The sequence below is a fragment of the Pelophylax lessonae genome (assembly GCF_965119305.1).
Source record: "Pelophylax lessonae genome assembly, chromosome: 1".
Lineage (NCBI taxonomy): Eukaryota > Metazoa > Chordata > Amphibia > Anura > Ranidae > Pelophylax > Pelophylax lessonae.
The window spans coordinates 668,523,954-668,539,742 of record NC_138768.1 but is presented as its reverse complement, the minus strand read 5'-3'; the positions used below and the strand labels follow the sequence as shown (position 1 = coordinate 668,539,742).

The window sequence follows — 15,789 nt, the reverse complement described above, 5'->3', positions numbered from 1 at the left end:
GAAAGTCGCCGCCCACTCATTCAGTCTTCACCAATGGGTATTGACCTCTTTATCCATAGGAGCAAGCTAGGCATAAGACTTGTTAAAAACAAAGTAATTTACATAGACACACCCATAGGGGCTGTCCTAATGGTCCAATACCCCCCTGCTATCAGCCATCCCAACTCGGTTTGTCTTCTGCCTAGTTAGGAGTAAGATAGGCTATCCCTGTGCTGGGGCTACAGTCTCAGCCTTTTCTTCTGTTTTATGATTTTATTTTCTCAAGTGTGTTTTCTTACACTACTAGCTGTTTATTTCTCAGCATTTAGTTTTTTTTAAAGGTATTTTTATTAATAGAACACAGAACACAAACAACAGTCCGATACAAATCAAGGAGTACAATCAAGGAGGAAACAATGCATGTCCAAGAATCATACAGACATTAGTGCAGGGCAAAGAAGCAAAATGACATCAACCACAGTATCACAAAACACAGCGACCCTAGTTGACTGCCTCCACCCCGCCCCTCCCCATCCAACCAGAAGCTTTGTAATATTTTTATTTTTTATTTTTATGTTTTTTTTTTTTTTTCCCCAACAACTTAGAATGTACAAACCCTCCAAATATCACGAGGAAGAAGTACAAACTTTACAAAACCCTTCACAGAGTGCGTTCTTATCACATCAGTAAATAAGTATACAACCCACCGCAGGGAAAGAACACCACCCCCCACATAGCCCTGGGCACCCAAAAAGGTAGCAAAGGCAAGAGCGTCATTAAAGAAAAGCGATAAATTTGGCAAAACAAACATACACTGTTGTGTCATCTCAGGAACCTAGACCTCTCTGGACCCTAGAACCGAGTCCATCCATGAGGACCATACCTTAGCAAATTTTTTCATGGAACCTCTAGCCAAATAGGTGAGTTTATACATGGGAAGAGCATTGTTGACCAGTTCCACCCAGGCCGCTACCGTAGGTGGAGCATCCTGCTTCCATCGCAGGGCAATCAGTTTCTTGGCATAGAAAAAAAGTATACACAGCAGAGTCCTTTGGGACTGCCGAATACCCTCCTCCTCTAGATTGCCAAGCAGGCATCTGTCCGGTGCTCAAATATTTGGCAGTGCCAATTTATCCGCGATAAAGGTACATACCCTCTTCCAAAAGGACTGGATCAGCGGACACAACCAGACCATGTGAAAGAAGTCCCCCCAATCTTCCTGGCAGCGGAAACACAACGGGGAGGCAAGCCTCCCCATCGCAAAGAGACGACAGGGAGTGTAGTAAATTCTATGTAAATAATTTAGCTGAATAACCCTATCCCCCGCAGCTATCAATCCATGGAACTGGACGCTGAGCAGATCATCCCAGTCCGCCAGCTCCAATTGGGGTACATCTGCCTGCCATTTTGCCCGAAGGGACACCATCCTCCCCTCACCCCCTCGCCAAGGGTTCTCAGCATTTAGTTAGTCGATTCTTCGGATGACGACGGTGTTGTGGAGCTGGGAGTCGCACTGGTCGTTCTGGTGTTCCAGGACAGAGGGCCTTATCGAGTCCGTCCGCCATCGAGCGTTTAGCAGGCTATGCTTACGCCCTGGCCTCGCAAAGGACCTGTCCCTTTCCCTTAGAGATGAAAGCCTGCGAGGTGGCCACCTCGCTTGGACGTCTCACCCACGGTCCTGTGCGTTGCTAGCGTCCTGCGTTTTTGGCTGACGGCACCCCCACCACCTGGGGTGGGAGGCTTCCCGTCGATGAGAGGCACCCACGCCATTGGGTACGGTAAGTACATTCTGTGTGGGGCTTCTGTCTGGTGCTGGCAGTTTGATGTGTCTGTGGTATCCCCTCATGTCTGTGTTTTGGGGCTCCCTTAATCTCGGTCCCTGCGGGGGCTCCATCACAGCAGGGACGCTATGTGGGGGGTTTGTGGGGGTCCCTCTCCTGAGTAAAACTATGTATGTGGTTGGAGGTGCAGACATGTGCGGCGACCGCTGCGGGTTAAAAAAAACGCCGGTCCGCCATTTTAGGTGTGGGCATACTGCTGGCTTCACTGTGGGCGCTTCTGCAGCAATGAATGTAGTGTGTTTTGGTGCCTTACCTCGCCATCTTGTGTGTGGCAATGTGTTCTTCTGTGCACATGTCGGCGGCCATTTTCCCGGAGCCTCCCATTACTTTCTATGGGCAACCATTTTTCCTTAGCCTGTTTTCTTAGTTCAGCCTCATGCGGTGACATCACTTCCTTTTTCTCTGCAGTGGAGATCAGGAGGCGTGTGGTAACACTTGTGGGGTCTGTCTTTGCTGTTTTTTGTGGGGAATATCTCTGGCTGTCAGCTCATTCCTACTTGCGGGGTCTGTTTGCATAGGCCTTCATAGCGGTGTACTGCGGTGGGATCGCTGTGGCTTAAAGGGCCAGTACAAAAAAAAATAAAGTTTTTTTTTCCTTTATGGAGTCCCAGGACAGCAAATTTCCCCCAGCCTTAGTGGATGATTCAGGTTCCTCTGGATCTTCTGCTCTGCCTGCTGCACTTACGACTTTAGCGTCCAAAGTGGATCTTTTGATGGCTGAACAGGATACTAAGAAAAGGCCTAGGCTTTCTATTTCTTCTGATTCCGATTCTGATATGTTTGCCGTGGACAGTGTGCCCCTTGAGGGGTCTCGTTCGTCCCAGTCTGAAGGGGAGGGGGAGGATGAGGAGGGGACTGATTCCCCCGCTGGGACGGCCGAAGAACGCGCAGCTATGGCTGCGCTGATTACTGCTATTAAGGATACACTACATTTAGAGGATGAGCCCAATCCTACGGGCAAGCGGTCCTCTTTTGGTAACCGCAGATCCCGTAAGGAGGCGCAGGTGTTTCCTTGCCCCGCTGAGTTCCACGAAACTGTGAATGAACAATGACGCAATTTGAAGCGCAATTTTGTGGTGCCTAAACGGTTTCAAGTCCGTTACCCCTTTGCGTCTCCTACAGATTCGCGCTGGTCTGTGGCTCCTTAAGTGGATCACACTGTGCCCAGATTGAACAGGGCCACTCTGGTACCCACCGAGGATTCTCCTATTTTCCAGGACCCTACGGATAGGAGGCTGAAATCCCTTGCCCGCCATTCCTATAAGGTGGCGGGTTCCATGCTGAAACCTATTTTCGCCTCCGTCATGGTGGCTCAGGCTGTGGCAGATTGGGCTAAGGTGCTAGGACGCACCCTCGTGGCTGATTCTGCCCCCCAATTCGGAGATGGTGGACCAGATTCATCAAGGGGTCATGTATCTGTGTGCTGCAGCCTTGGATGAGGCCCCGTTGGCAGCTCGCCTGTCGGGGGTCGCGGTACTTAACCATCGCTTGATTTGGTTAAAAAGCTGGTCGGTTGACCAGACTTCCAGGAAGATGGTGTCTGATATCCCTTATGCGGGAAATCGTCTTTTTGGGGAATCCCTGGATGAATTGGTTAAGCGGGGCCCTTCCTTTAAACCAAACCAGTGGTCCTTTCGTGCCTTCAAGGGACAGGACAAGGGGAAACCCTTCAAGTGGCCAGAGAAAGCCCTGGGCAGGCAAGCCAAAGGCCGCCCAGGCTGGTGCGGCGGTCCAGTCCACCCCTGCCTGAAGGGGCACCCTCACCAGTTTCAGGGTTGGGGGGACGTCTGCGCGGGTTCCTCCAACCTTGGCTGCTCCGAATTCCAGGCAGGTGGGTTCAGGAAATCATTCGATCGGGCTACAAGATCTAATTCCTTTCGCGGACAGATTCCTTCCCTCAAATCTTCATTTGACCCCAGATCGGTTGCAAGATCTTCATTGGGCGGTGCAGGATCTCCTCGCCCAGGGGGTTATCGTCCCGGTGCCTCATCGGGAAAGATTTCGGGGGTTTTATTCGAATCTGTTCACTGTGCCCAGAAAGGAGGGCAAGGTGCGTCCGATTCTGGACTTGAAAGCTCTGAACCGCTTAGTGCGCGTTCAAAAATTCCGCATGGAGTCCCTCCCTTCGGTGGTGGCCTCTTTAAGCCCGGGAGATTTCCTGGCCTCTATCGACCTAAATGATGCGTATTTACACATCCCCATATTCGAGGGTCATCAGAGATACCTCCGATTCGCTATCGCGGAGAACCATTGTCAGTTTGTGGCATTACCTTTTGGTCTCGCTTCGGCTCCAAGGGTGCTGACCAAAGTGCTGGCTCCTGTTCTGGGCCTGTTACGGGCACAGGGCATTGCGGTCTTGGGATATCTGGACGATCTCCTGTTAAGGTCGAGTGCCAGTCAGAGCCTGCTGCTCGATCTGTCCACAACAGTTCAGACGCTCCAGGAGTTCGGATGGACCATCAACGTTAAGTCGACCTTGTCGCCTTCGGTTCGTCTCCCTTATCTGGGGATGGTCCTAGACTCCGCCCAAGCGAAGGTGTTTCTGCCGGAGGACAAGCTCCAGACCCTACAGGATGAGGTCAGGTCCCTCAGGGACAACGAGTCCTCGTCATTCAGGACCTGTATGCGGTCCCTGGGGTTGATGGTGTCAGCCTTCGAGGCGATACCGTTTGCACAATTTCTTACACGGTCTCTCCAGGCGGAGATACTGGCCAGATGGGACAGGCTACCTCAGTCCTTGGACCTGAGGGTGTCTCTGAGTTGCCAAACCAGAGTGGAACTTCTGTGGTGGCTCCAGTCCCCGGCCGTGACGGAAGGAAAGTTCTTCTGGCCGTTGCTGTGGACGGTGATTACCACGGATGCCTACCTGTCGGGCTGGGGTGGCGTTTTGGGCAACCTGTCTGCCCAGGGCACTTTGTCGGTGGAGGAATCCTCCCTGCCGATAAACATCTTGGAATTGAGAGCGGTCAGGCTGTGCCTGCTCCATTGGTCGGATCGTCTTCAGGGTCGCCCTGTAAGGGTGCAGACGGTCAATGCCACGGCGGTGGCTTACATCAATCACCAAGGGGGCACCAGGAGTGCCCGGGCGGCCCAGGAAGTGACCGGTATTCTGTATTGGGCCGAGACTCGCGCCCCGGCGATTTCGGCAGTTCACATTCCAGGTGTGGAGAATTGGCAGGCCGATTATCTAAGCCGCCAGACCCTGGACAAGGGGGAATGGTCCCTACATCCGGAGGTGTTGCAAATGCTGTGTGCGAAATGGGGATCCCCGGATGTGGATCTGTTCGTGTCACGGCTAAACAACAAGGTGGGAAGGTTCGTGGCAAGAACACGCGATCCTCTGGCAGACGCCTCGGATGCGCTGGTGGTGCCTTGGCACCGGTATCGTCTGATATATGCCTTTCCTCCAGTTATTGTCCAGGTTCCTTCGCAGGTTGGTCTCGGAACTGAAGTTGGTGATTCTGGTGGCACCAGACTGGCCGTGCCGGTCTTGGTACGCGGACATCATTCAACTGGCCGTCGAGCCTCTGTGGCGGCTCCTGTTACGAGATGATCTGCTGTTGCAGGGCCCGATCTTCCATCCTGCTTTACAGTCGCTGGCTTTAATGGTGTGGCTGTTGAAAGCCAGGTCCTGAGGGACAGGGGTCTCTCCTCAGAGGTCATTCCTACTCTGCTCAAGGCTAGAAAAGCCTCGTCTGGTAAGATCTATTACCATACCTGGAAGGCTTATTTTGCCTGGTGTGAATCCAGGGGCTTCCCTCCTCGCTCTTATTCGGTGGCGAGGGTGTTAGCCTTCCTACAAACTGGTGTGGATCAGCGCCTTGCGTTGACCATGATTAAGGGCCATTTGTGTGCACTGGCCGTCCTTCTTTTTTCTGCGCCCCTTGGCGTCTAACTCTTTGATTCGCACCTTTATTCAAGGTGTGCGTCATTTGGCCCCTCCTCGGAGGGCGCCTCTACCTCCGTGGGATTTGAACTTGGTTCTGTCCGTTTTTGCAACTTCCTCCCTTTGAAAACATCAGGGACATTTCCTTGCCTCTGCTGTCAAAAAAGGTTGCTTTTCTAGTGGCGATCACTTCTGCCCTCAGAGTGTCGGAGTTGGCGGCCTTGTCCTGCCGTTCCCCTTTACCTGGTGGTTCATAGGGATAAGGTGGTCTTGCGACTTAACCAGTCCTTTCTTCCAAAGGTGGTTTCTGAATTTCACCTTAATGTCACCTTAATGAGGACATTTTTTTTGCCTTTGCTTTGTGCGAATCCAAAACATCCTAACGAGTTTGCCTTGCATTCCTTGGATGTTGGCAGGGCGATCAGGGTTTACCTGTCGTCCACTGAATCCTTTCGTAAGTCGGATTCTCTTTTTGTCCTTCCTGAGGGACCTCGGAAGGTTATGGCTGCGTCTGCGGCGACAATTTCAAAATGGATCTGACAGATGATTGTACAGGCCTACTCGATTAAGGAGCGGGGACCGACCTTCCCTGTCAAGGCGCACTCTACCAAAGCGGTGAGTGCTTCCTGGGCCTTCCGGCATCATGCTTCAGTGGCCCAGGTGGTCGTCAGTGCACACCTTTTCAAAATTGTACAAACCTGATGTTCTGGCATCGGCAGATGCCTCCTTTGGCCGCAAAGTTCTGTGTGCGGCAGTACCTTAAGGGGACCCTGGTTTTGCAGGTCCCTGGCTGTTGGGGTTGTTTTCCCCCTTGTTTATTTGCTTTCCTGGGTTGTTGCTCCAGTTGAGCTTTTCTGTTGCCCAGAGGATACCTTTCTGTTCACGTAAGGTTCCTTTCTCTGACGTGGATACTGCGTTGCCTTTATGACGGTTACGTTTTCCCACCCCTCATGTCTACACTGCTTTGGGACATCCCATTGGTGAAGACTGAATGAGTGGGCGGCTACTGTCAGAGGATGTAAGAGAAAACTGAATTTTTGTAAAATCTTACCGTAAAATTCCTTTCGGAGTCCTCTGACAGTCGCCGCCCCCGCCCCTCTATTTGGGGTTCTTTGGACTCTAACTGCTTGCTACCAAACTGAGTTGGGATGGCTGATAGCAGCGGGGTATTGGACCATTAGGACAGCCCCCATAGGTGTCTATGTAAATTAATTTGTTTTTAACAAGTCTTATGCCTAGCTTGCTCCTATGGATAAGAGGTCAATACCCATTGGTGATGACTGAGTGGGCGGCGACTATCAGAGGACTCAGAAATTTTACGGTAAGATTTTACAAAAATTCAGTTTCTCTTACGTCCTCCGACAGTCGCCGCCTCTTCATATTCGTCACATATGGGGGTATTAGACTTTGCTCCGAAGGAGTAGCTAGGCAACAGAATATGTTAACATTAAAGCTTTTAACATATCCCACCCTCAAGGGGTGGTCCCCTCAGTCAATACCCTCCTACTTCCTGCAACCATATCTCAGTTTTAATGTCTAGCTTGTCAGGAGTGGCTGGCTCTCTCTGTGCTGGGGCTTTGTGCCCCAGACTCTTTCTTTTTTTTTGATTTTTTGTTTGAGTTTTCTCTCTACCTTTACTTAGCTGTTCTTTTTGTCAGCATTAGTTCTTCTGATGAAGAGGATCATGCGGGCTGGGTCTCGGGCTGATCCCCCTGGTCGCAGGTCGTGGGTCAGTGGCTTCCCAGTCTGCCATCGAGCGTTCAGCCAGGTAACGCTCCTGGCACAGTGAACGACCCATCCCTGTTCGGTGCAGGGATGATTGGTGAGGTGGCTACCTCACTGGACGCTGTGCGGTTTCTTAACCCCCATTTTGTGCGTCTTGAATGCGACTCTCCCTGCCTCATGTGCAGCGGCTTGTTCGCCTGCGCGGGTCCCCCACGCCATGTGAGGTAAGTGTATTTATGTGGGGACCTGTCTGTCTGGGGGGTGTCAGTCTGGGACTGTGTAACCTGCCTCTATTCACACTGCTTGTCTCCCTATCTCTCGGCTGTGGGCTGCAAGGGGGGGGGGGGAGCTGTGTGACACTGTGTGTGTCAGCCTGGTCAGTGTGTGAAGCTGTGTGCTGTGGGGCATGTTTTTTTGACATGTTTGGGCATATACAGCGATCGCTGCGGCGATCTGACATGTATTCTGATACTGGGATGTCATGTGTGCTTTACTGCACTGTGAAGCGGCGGTTTCGGCGCCAAACGGCGCCATTTTGCCTACACTCGCTCCGGCCGCATGTTTTACATGCATGGCGGCCATTTTCTTGTAGCCTCCATAGGCTTTCATAGAGCGCCCTGGCAGCATCACTTCCTCTTTCCAGGAACACCGATCGGGGCAGCAGCAGCGGCGAGGGTCTCCTCAGGTTTTATCCTTCTGTTCTTGCTATCCATTGCCTGTGTTCAGTTTGCATATTCCCTGTGGGGGTCTCATTGTGCTTGAGTGTGGTGCGGTGGGCTGCGCTTGCCGCGCTTGCTTAAAAGGGGCAGTTAACCCTTTATTGTCTGGCATTACAGGGGCAATGGATTCTCAGGAGGGCAAATTTCCTACCGCCTTGGTGGGAAGCCAGGGGACCGCTGTTTCCCCCCCAGGGGGGGATTTAGCCACTATTGTGGCTGGCCTTGCTGCTCAGGTACAGATGCTGGTGGCTGCTCAATCTACTAAAAGGCCCAGAGTTGCTCTTTCCTCTGATTCTGAGGGTGAAGGTGATGGGGCTGTTATGGCGGGGGCCTCCTTATCGGGGTCCCGCTCCTCTCTAGATCTAGTGGGGTCCGAGGTGGAGGCTGAAGTTGAGGGGGTTGATAATTCTCCCCCTGGCTCGCCTGAAGAGCTTGCAATCATGGATGAGTTGATTGCTTCCATAAAGCAAACGCTGCGTTTGCAGGATGAAGTGTGTCCCCCCGCCGCCTTGGCGGCTTATGGGACGCAGAGAAAACGCAGGACGCCGCAGGTTTTTCCCTGCAATGATGATTTTCAGTGCGCTGTTAAGGAACAATGGCGCAATCTGCGCAAACCTTTTGCTGTACCAAGTAGATTCAAGCTGCGTTATCCTTTCTCGCCTTCCACTGATGAAAGGTGGTGTGTGCCTCCCCCAGTGGATCACGCAATTGCGGTTTTAAACAAATCCACTGCGATTCCTGCAGAGGATTCCCCTGTGTTCCGTGATGCCACGGATAGGAGATTGGAGTCTCTTGCCCGTCATACTTATTCTGTTACGGGTTCTATGCTTAAGGCTCTGTTTGCTTCTCTCATGGCGGCTCAGGCGATCGCAAGTTGGACGCAGATGCTTAGGCGCGTCCTAGTGGCCGATTCGGCCTCGCCGGCGACCCTGGATATGGTGGATCAAATTCACCAGGGTGTCATGTATCTGTGTGATGCGGACCTGGACCTGGTTCCGTTGGCTGCACGTGTGCACAGCGTGGCGGTGTTGTCTCGCCGCCTGGTTTGGTTAAAATGTTGGTCGGTGGACCAGTCCTCACGTAAGACCTTAGCCAATCTACCTTATGATGGGTCTCGCCTTTTTGGGGAGTCCTTGGATGTGTTGATTAAGGGGATCACCGGGGGTAAGAGCACTCTCTTGCCCCATTTCCCCAAGGCTAAGGGGGCTTCTGGGAAGAAGCATGCTAATTTTCGGCCCCCTCAGGGGTCCTTTCGTGCCTTTCGGCCGCACTACAAGGGCAAGCCGTTCAAAGGTCAAGGCACTCAGAAGAAGCCCTGGTCTGGGAAACAGAAGTCCGGCCAATCCGGATCTGCAGCCCATAACAGTTCGGCCTGAAGGGGCGCCCTCACCCAGTTTTGGGGTGGGGGGACGCTTGCTCGGTTTTCTTCAGCCCTGGTTTGCCCGTGTGCGGGACAGATGGGTTCAGGAAATCGTTCGATCTGGTTACAAGATCGAGTTTCTCTCTCAGCCGGAGAGCAGATTTTTTCCCTCACATCTTCAACTGTCTCCAGAGCGTTTGCGGGACCTGCACCTGGCGGTGCGGGACCTGAGGGCTCAGGGAGTGGTGGTTCCTGTGCCTCATCGGGACAGATTTCGGGGGTTTTATTCCAATCTGTTCACCGTGCCCAGAAAGGAGGGCAAGGTTCGTCCGATTCTGGACTGGAAGGCTCTGAACCGCTCTGTGCGGGTTCGCAAGTTCCGCATGGAATCCCTGCGGTCGGTGGTGGCTGCCCTGGTTCCGGGGGAATTCATGGCCTCCATCGATTTGAAGGATGCGTATCTTCACATCCCCATTTTCGAGGGTCACCAGAGGTTCCTTCGATTTGCCATTGTGGAGGATCACTACCAGTTCGTGGCGTTGCCTTTTGGTCTCGCCTCGGCTCCGCGGGTCTTCACCAAGGTGCTTGCACCGGTTCTGGCGTTATTGAGGGCCCAGGGCATTTCTGTCCTGGGGTATCTGGACGACATTCTGGTTCGGTCTGCGACCAGCCAGGGTCTGGAGGAGGACCTGTCTGTCACGATGCAAACTCTGCAGGAGTTTGGTTGGACGATAAATTTTCCAAAGTCGACACTGAGTCCGTCGGTTCGTCTTCCCTACCTGGGAATGATTCTGGACTCGGTGCAGGCGAAGGTCTTCCTGCCGGAAGACAAACTCAGAACTCTCCAGGAGGAAGTCAGGTCCCTCAGGGATGTTCCGCGCTCGTCTCTGCGGACGTGCATGAGATGTCTGGGATTGATGGTCTCGGCCTTCGAGGCGATTCCCTTCGCCCAGTTTCACACGCGGGTTCTCCAAGCAGAGATCCTGTCCAGGTGGGACGGGCGACCTCAATCTCTGGATCTTCAAATCTCGTTGAGTCATCGCACCAGAAGAAACCTTCTGTGGTGGCTCCAGTCCCCGTTGGTGTCCGGGGGCAAGTCGTTTCGTCCTGTCTCGTGGACGGTGATCACCACGGATGCCAGCCTGTCGGGCTGGGGTGGTGTTCTGGGCGTTCTGTCCGCCCAGGGAACTTGGTCGGAGGGGGAGTCTTCCCTTCCGATCAACATCCTGGAATTGCGTGCGATAAGTCTCTGTCTTCGTCGCTGGACGGACCGGCTGCAGGGCTGCCCGGTTCGGGTGCAGACGGACAATGCCACGGCGGTGGCCTACATCAACCACCAAGGGGGCACCAGGAGTGTCCCCGAGCGGCTCGAGAAGTGGCCGACATTCTGTCTTGGGCCGAGACTCATGTCCCGGCGATAACGGCGGTTCACATTCCGGGGGTGGAGAACTGGCAGGCGGACTATTTGAGTCGCCAGACCCTGGATCAGGGGGAATGGTCTCTCCACCCGGCTGTCTTCCAGATGTTGTGCGCGAAGTGGGGTCTTCCAGATGTGGACCTGTTCGCGTCTCGTCTCAACAACAAGGTGAGAAGGTTCGTGGCAAGGACGCGCGACCCTCGGGCAGACGCGTCGGACGCGTTAGTGGCCCCGTGGCATCAGTACAGGCTGATGTACGCGTTTCCACCGATTCAGTTGCTGTCCAGGTTCCTTCGCAGGTTATACTCGGAACGCAGCACGGTGATTCTTGTGGCACCGGACTGGCCTCGCCGGTCCTGGTACGCAGACCTCGTGAATCTGGCGGTCAACGCCCCGTGGCGTTTGCCTCTTCGAGACGATCTACTGTCTCAAGGACCGATTTACCATCCTGCTTTACAGTCGCTGGCTTTGACGGCCTGGCTGTTGAGACCGAGGTCCTGAAGGAGAAGGGTCTCTCTCCAGAGGTCGTTCATACTTTGATCAACGCGAGGAAATCTTCCTCGGGGGAGGTTTATTACCGTACTTGGAAGGCCTATTTTGCCTGGTGTGAGTCCAGGGGGTTTTCACCCCGCACGTACTCGGTTTCCCGTGTGCTGTCTTTCCTTCAAACGGGTGTTGATCAGCGTTTGGCGCTGGCTACGATAAAGAGTCAGGTGTCTGCGCTGGCCGTTCTGTTTCAACGTCCCGTGGCTTCCAACTCCTTGGTTGGCACTTTTGTTCAGGGTGTGCGGCATCTGGTTCTTCCTAGGAGGGATCCTTTGCCCCTTTGGGACTTGAATCTCGTTCTGTCTGTGTTGCAACGTGCTCCTTTTGAACAGATCAGGGAGATCTCGTTGTCTATGTTGTCCAAAAAGGTCGCCTTTTTGGTGGCGATCACTTCGGCTCGCAGAGTGTCGGAGCTGGCAGCTTTGTCCTGCAAGTCTCCGTACCTGGTTATTCATTTGGATAAGGTGGTCTTGCGACCTAATCCTTCTTTTCTTCCGAAACGAGTTTCGGAATTCCATCTTAATGAGGATATTGTCTTACCTTCGCTGTGCGCGAAGCCTAAACATCCATAGGAGGTGAGATTGCATTCTCTGGATGTTGTTCGGGCGATAAGGGTTTACCTTAAATCGACTGAGTCTTTTCGAAAGACGGACTCCTTGTTTGTTCTTCCAGAGGGTCCTCGGAAGGGCATGGCGGCTTCGGCCTCTACCATCGCCAAATGGATCAGGCAGACCATTGAACAGGCCTATGCCTTGCAGGGGAAGGTTCCTCCTGTACCTGTGAAGGCGCACTCTACTAGATCTTTGAGTACGTCTTGGGCCTGTCGTCATGAGGCTTCTGTAGCCCAGGTGTGTAAGGCGGCGACCTGGTCGACCGTGCACACTTTCACAAAATTCTACAAAGTAGATGTTCAGGCATCGGCGGATGCTTCCTTTGGCCGCAAGGTTCTTAGTGCGGCTGTTCCCTAGGGTCCCTTGTTGGGGACTCCTGGCTGTTGCGATAAGTTTTGTATCCCCTGGTTTTTTGTCTTTTCCTGGGTTGTTGCTCCTGTTGAGCACTTGTTTTTTCCTGTTGCCCAGCTGGTTTCCTTCCTTTGGTAAGGTTCCTTTCTTTGATGCGGAGACTGCGTTGCCTTTTCGGCGCGGATGCGTTTCCCACCCCTCATGTTTGCACTGCTTTGGGACGTCCCCATATGTGACGAATATGAAGAGGCGGCGACTGTCGGAGGACGTAAGAGAAAACGGAATTTTTGTAAAATCTTACCTGTAAAATTCCTTTCTCTGAGTCCTCCGACAGTCGCCGCCCCCGCCCCTCTTTTGGGGTTTGGTTGTGTACTCTACTGCTATTCCACTAAAACTGAGATATGGTTGCAGGAAGTAGGAGGGTATTGACTGAGGGGACCACCCCTTGAGGGTGGGATATGTTAAAAGCTTTAATGTTAACATATTCTGTTGCCTAGCTACTCCTTCGGAGCAAAGTCTAATACCCCATATGTGACGAATATGAAGAGGCGGCGACTGTCGGAGGACTCAGAGAAAGGAATTTTACAGGTAAGATTTTACAAAAATTCTGTTTTTTCGTTCCTACAAGTCCTGCTCCAGTTTCAGGACCCACAAACCTTTCAATTCCTTGGACACAGGGTTCAAAACATCCATGCAAACTAAAAGATCCGAGCCTGCAGATAAATTGGCCGCTGTATGAAGACCAGCCCTTACCAACTTTATTAGAGGTCTAATGGCTTTTGAAGAGATTTGGGAAGCTCACCTAGCTGACATGGGTGCAGGAAAAAGTATCATTATAGAGTTTCACCTTCATCCTCCCCTCTCGATTTTTGGCTTTTTATCTTGACATCCTCAGACTCCAGCCGGTAAAGGATTGCTGCATTGGATTGTTCTTGTTCCTGCTGTTCTCACTACTGAACAGTTTTAAGATTTTTATTCATAACTTTTTACAGCCCTGAGACCCAAAAGAGTCGTTCATCCCACCTTGGACTTAAAGGCCTTTAGCGTTTTTATGTCCTCAAACATTTCTTATCAATTCAATTATTGCCTCCCTTCATTGAAGAGACTTCTAGGAGTTCATTGACGTAAGGAATTAGTCTTTACATATTCCCATCTTTCCAGGTCATCCTTGTTTTATTAATTTTGCAGTGGGCGGCATCCACTATTAGTTGGTGCTTTCTTTTAGTTTTTGCTTTGGCCCTGGGAGCTTTCACAAAGGTCATCGCACTATCTCTGGGCTTTCTTTAATGCAGAAGTATTCCAGTCATTAGGTACCTGGATTGTCTACTGTTGGGGGGGGGGGGGGGGATGTTTGGGGATGGCCTCTTCCTGTTCCAACATGACTGCGCACCAGTACACAAACCAGGTCCATAAAGATGCTGATGAGCAAGTTTGGGGTGGAGGACCTTGACTGGCCTGCACAGAGTACTGACCTCAACCCGATAGAACACCTTTGGGAGGAAATAGAGTGCAGACTGCGTGTGAGACCTTCTCGTCCACATCGGTGTCTGACCTCAGGAATGTGCTTTTGGAAGAATGGTCAAACATTCCCATAGACACACGTCTAAACCTTGTGGATATCCTTCTCAGAAGAGTTGAAGCTGTTATAGCTGCAAAGGGTGGGCCAACTCAATGGGCTAAGACTGGGATGACATGAAAGCAGTTGTAAGGCCTACTTTGTTAGTTTTACCTACAGGTAAGCCTATAGTAAGGCTTACCTGTAGGTGAAATGAATATGCACGTTTAGGAGATATTCACCCTGCATGCAGCCCCTTACTTCAGCGGCGCATGCGCTCTGAAGGTCCAGGATACTGTGCCGGACCTTTCAAAGCTTCTTGCTTGAACCGAGGGCTCCCGCATGCATGCGTCTCCGGCCACTCACTTACAGCACCGGAGACCACGAACTATGAGCACTAGTCCAAAATACACTGCTCAAAAAATAAAATAAAAGGAACACTTTCTAATCGGAGTATAACATCAAGTCAATTAAACTCCTGGGATACTGATCTGGCCAGTTAAGTAGCAGAAGGGGTTGGTAATCAGTTTCAGCTGCTTTGATGTTAATGACCAGAACAACAAGTGCACTTGATGGGCAACAATGAGACAACCTCCAAAAAGGAATGGTTTTACAGGTGGCGGCCACTGACTTTTTTTTTTTTCCGTACTCCTCTTTTTCTTGCTGTTTTTCAATTGTTTAGCATTTGGCTAGGGTCAGCGTCACTACCGGTAGCATGAGACGATACTAGGACCCTCAAGAGGTTGCACAGGCAGTCCTTCTCCTCCAGGATGGCACATCAATACGTGCCATTGCCAGAAGGTTTGCTGTGTTTCCCAGCACAGTCTCAAGAGCATGGAGGAGATTCCAGGAGACAGGAAGTTAATCCAGGAGAGCTAGACATGGCCGTAGAAGGTCCTTAACCAATCGGGAGGATGGTGCAAGGAGGAAAAGGACGAGCACTGCCGGAGCCCTACAAAATGACCCCTAGCAGGCTACTGGTGTGAATGTCTCTGACCGAACAATCAGAAACCGACTTCATGAGTGTGGCCTGAGGTCCTCTAATGAGCCCTGTGCTTACTGCCCGGCACTGTGGAGCTCTATTGGCATTTGCCATTGAACACCAGAATTGGCAGGTAATCCACTGACGCTTTGTGCTTTTCACAGATGAGAACAGGTTCAACCTGAGCTCATGTGACAGGCATGAAAGGGTCTGGAGAAGCAGTGGAGAAGTTATATACTGCCTGTAACCTCGTTCAGCATGACCAGTTTGGTGGTGGGTCAATGATGGTCTGAGGAGGCATATCCATGGAGGGTAGCACAGACCTCTACAGGCTGTGACTGCCATTAGGTATCGGAATAAAATCCTTGGACCCTTTGTCAGACCCTACCCTGGTGTAGTGGGTCCTGGGTTCCTCCTGGTGCACGACAATGCACGGCCTTGAGGTGAGAGTATGCAGCCAGTTCCTGGAGGATGAAGAAATGGATACCATTGAATGGCCCATATGCTCGCCTGACCTAAATCCAATAGAACACCTCTGAGACAATGTTTCGGTCCATCCAGCACCGCCAGGTTGCACCTCAGTTTTTTTTCAGGAGCTCAGTAATGCCCTGGTCCAGGTCTGGTAAGAAATACCCCACGACACCATCCGTCATCTCAATAGGAGCATGCTCTGACGTCAGGCATGCATACAAGCACGTGGGGGGGGGGGCCATACAAACGGAGTACCATTTTGAGTTTCAGCAAAATTGACTGCTGTCATTTTTTCACTTTAATTTTCGGGGAATTCTTTGAATTCAGCCCTCTGTAAGTTAATAAT

At 51.9% G+C, this 15,789-nt stretch overlaps 1 protein-coding gene across 2 annotated transcripts in view; it reads left to right on the top strand.

Moving 5' to 3' along the window:
• LRBA (LPS responsive beige-like anchor protein) overlaps positions 1–15,789 on the top strand; it is a 1,198,938-nt gene that overhangs the window by 270,130 nt on the left and 913,019 nt on the right. The gene's annotated exons all lie outside the window — the stretch shown is intronic.